This window comes from Mercurialis annua, linkage group LG1-X (assembly GCF_937616625.2).
Source record: "Mercurialis annua linkage group LG1-X, ddMerAnnu1.2, whole genome shotgun sequence".
Classification (NCBI taxonomy): Eukaryota; Viridiplantae; Streptophyta; class Magnoliopsida; order Malpighiales; family Euphorbiaceae; genus Mercurialis; species Mercurialis annua.
Window position 1 is genome coordinate 32,217,909 of NC_065570.1, and position 3,905 is coordinate 32,221,813.

Consider the following 3,905-nt stretch of genomic DNA (forward strand, 5'->3'; position numbering starts at 1 on the left):
AAGCAGTGAGTTTGTAATGTTATTTACCGCTTTATTAAGTACCGCACATTATTTTAGTATATCAAATGTTTGTGAACTGTTTTAAGGATTATGGATCTGGATTAAAACGAGCTACTCGATAGGCTTGTATCGAGACTGCGTGCACCAGTAAGTACTTTGGGATTTGCTGACCAATGTCTGTCCTATTTTGGGAATCGATGAGGATTTGTTCCCATCTACTTTGGATAATACTTTGGGTGATATACTTTGGGATTTCATTTCAATATTGTTTTCCATAATCGAATATATATAAAAGTATAAAAGGATTTGTTTTAAGGGTTTTAAACTTAATAAATGTAAATAGCATTATGAACTCATCTCAGTATATCTGACCCCGTTGTTTTCCCAATTTTTCCAGGCTTATGATTTGGAGAGTGTTGGTTATCTCTGTTTCTTTGTTTTCCTCGGAGGTTTTTATGTCAATAAAGCTAGTCAACTTTTTTATCTCTTAGACCCGCAGTAAAACTAGTATTGTGTTGATTATTACACTTTTGGATTGTCGTAGTGCTACGACTTTTATGTTATTATACCTTGGCATGTTACATTGGATTATTTTTATATATATATGAGGCATAATTTATAGTTTTGGATTACCATGAAGTTATGATATTACAACTGTTGTATAAACTGCTAGACTTTGGTTGGAGTCTCGGTTGCCCCCGAGCAGTGGTTTTCTTGCAGGTTTATTTGTATATAAGGTTATCAGCGAGGCTTGCTACGGGTTTTGGTACGACCATACCCATACCCTAGCGCCGGTCGCGATCCATGAAACTGGGTCGTGACAGTTTTGGACACCACTAATCAAAGGAAAATCGCCTAGAAATAGTTTAGAATGAGTTTTGGGTTTAAAAAATCGAATAGGGGCTGATTAGGTCGCAGAAACGGGGTTTAAATAGGTAAAAACGAAGCTAACCGGACCTACGGCCGGTTCTACCTAGCAGGTCCGGTTATAGGTCCGGTTGACCCACTGCCACAACAAAAAATGAAGTGGACCGGTGTCACGACCCGAAATCTCGAGTCGAGACCGGCGCTAGGGAATGGGAGTGGTTGCTCCGAAACCCGTAGCAAGCCTGAAAAACACTATAAATTTTTCGCTTTTAAAAGAAACGTATGAAACTTTTATTAAATAACTGATGGGACAAAACATCAGAGTTTAAATGCGCTTTAAAACATTTGATTACAATAAGACTATACTAATCTACTGCGGACAACTAGAACTTAAAACCTTCTTTACAGTCTTTTATCAAAGCAGACTTCCGAGAAATAAACGTTCGGAAGCCTTCATCAAAATCGGACCAGCTTTCCTGAAAAATGATTCCACAACGTGGGTCAGATATACTGGTGAGTTCATGCCGTTACAAATAAATATTTCATAAAGTTAAAAACCGTTTTATATTTAAAATAACTTTATGTATTTTCGAAATCCTTTGAAAACGTCTTTAAAACAATTGAAGCCTGAGCTCACACATAACATATTTCAATCAAAACTTCAATATCAAAGAATGTCAACCATATACGTTGACCTTTAAATTAAACCACATTTCTTAAATTCGTCCATCTACATTGATGGCGAAACTTATCAACACATCATACATGCATAATCTTATGGGACCGATAGCACAGCCAACCGATCAACCATATCCACAACATACATAAATCTTAAGGGACCGATAGCACAGCCAACCGATCAACCTTATTCACCTGACATCGATAGCGAAGCCAACCGATGTAACACACACACACATTCTTGACATCGATAGCGAAGCCAACCGATGTAACACACACACATTCCTGACATCGATAGCGAAGCCAACCGATGTAACACACACACATAAACTGACATCGATAGCGAAGCCAACCGATGTAACACACACACATAAACTGACATCGATAGCGAAGCCAACCGATGTAACACACACACACATTCCTGACATCGATAGCGAAGCCAACCGATGTAACACACACACACATTCTGACATCGATAGCGAAGCCAACCGATGTAACACACACACACATTCCTGACATCGATAGCGAAGCCAACCGATGTAACACACACACATTCCTGACATCGATAGCGAAGCCAACCGATGTAACACACACACATTCCTGACATCGATAGCGAAGCCAACCGATGTAACACACACACATTCCTGACATCGATAGCGAAGCCAACCGATGTAACACACATTCAAGCATAAACAATTGCATAATAATTTTAAAAACTATGTGTGTACCTTTCTATATCAAAATAATATATACATATAGTATATACATAAAACATACATCCATACAAGGCATGTAAACATATAACACCGCAACACATTTATCACATAGTATATTAAAATAGGAGACTTTACGAATACCGAAATGTAAAAACATGTACTCACAGAAACCGTTTAACTACGGTATTACTCCGTCAATGCTCCTTTAAACAACTCCGTTAATTCCCTTGGTCCTCCGACTCGATAGCTCGACAACTTGTCGAATCTAGTTAGGATCAAAATATTAATTCTCTTAATTAATAAAATCCTAACTCTAGAATTAACTCTATACAATATTAATTTAATTTAATTAATTAATTCTAATCCCCAAATAATTTCTTATTTAATAAGTTCATAACTTATTTTATTCATGTAATTTTTTCTTTACTTATCTCTTTTTACACATAAAACCATTATTCAGAAATATTCATTTAAATATTTCATTTTTCATAAATATACTTTATTATATAAAATATATTTCCTTATATAGAACAATACTTTCCACTTCAAGGTTATTTATTTAAATTTATTAAAACATCCCCGTATTATCTTAAATTCCACTTTTGGTTAAAATACCAAAATACCCTTAAACTTTTCAAAATTGACCGTTTAGGTCCTTTTGTAAATCAATCGATTTTAAAATCGACAAAATTACTTAAAATAGCCAAAATAATTTTACCTCAGATTATTAACAAATATAATCTGGAAACTTTGGCTAACATACCATGTAGCCTTTCAACTTTGGAAAAATACGATTTAACTCAAAAACTCTAGTTTTCGGCAAACATATCCAATTCTTTCAAAAATCATCAAGATTCTTTAAAATTCTCAAAATCATTTCACATCAGATTATACACATCAATAATCTGGAAATATGGTTAAATTACAGGTTGGTCCTTTATTTTTACAAAAAATACATTTTAACCCCTAAACTTTAAATTTTGACAATCAAGTCCAAACCCAACCAAATTCAATAAATCAACAACTCTCAAACTCAGAATCCCATTTATGTTTTGATCACTCCGGTCACCAAATTCCGGTCACCGGATTCCGGTCAAGCTCCGATGAGCTTTAAAAACCGTTAAAACGTTCAAAAATCATTTTTACACAATTTTAATCACCCAAAAATCTACCAATATATATTTATTTTAATTATCATATTAAAACAGCAGCCCCAAAATTAAAATAAATTATTTTTCATAATTTTAATAATTTTAACAATTTAAAACCGTATAAACAATTAATAATCAAAACCGATTATTAATCCGTCAAAACACCTCAACTAAATCAATTAAATTCCATAAATAATCAACATATATATTTCATACATTTTTCATGAATAATTTCTGTCCAGAAATTAAAATGACAAAAATACCCTTTTTAAACATTTTTTTACCGATTAAACTATTATAAAAATTAAACCCGATTAACAAACCATTAAAAATTCACCATTAAACATTTATTCACCATCAACCCAACATCTAACTCAAACATAAACCAATTTATTTCCAGAAATTTAAAATCCATTTATTTATCATTTTTAAGCGATTTTTAAGCCTTTAAAACTATTAAAAATCGAACTCCAAACCATTAAATTAATACCCG

The 3,905-nt window shown here is 33.3% G+C and overlaps 1 long non-coding RNA gene across 1 annotated transcript; it reads right to left on the reverse strand.

The window, feature by feature from the left end:
- Nucleotides 1-1,185: 1,185 nt before the first annotated feature.
- On the reverse strand, nt 1,186-2,768 carry LOC126682315 (uncharacterized). The gene is made up of 2 exons (XR_007641425.2): nt 2,427-2,768; nt 1,186-1,343 (listed from the first exon to the last, which is right to left on the reverse strand). It is a non-coding gene; the product is annotated as an uncharacterized LOC126682315 (long non-coding RNA).
- Nucleotides 2,769-3,905: the final 1,137 nt, after the last annotated feature.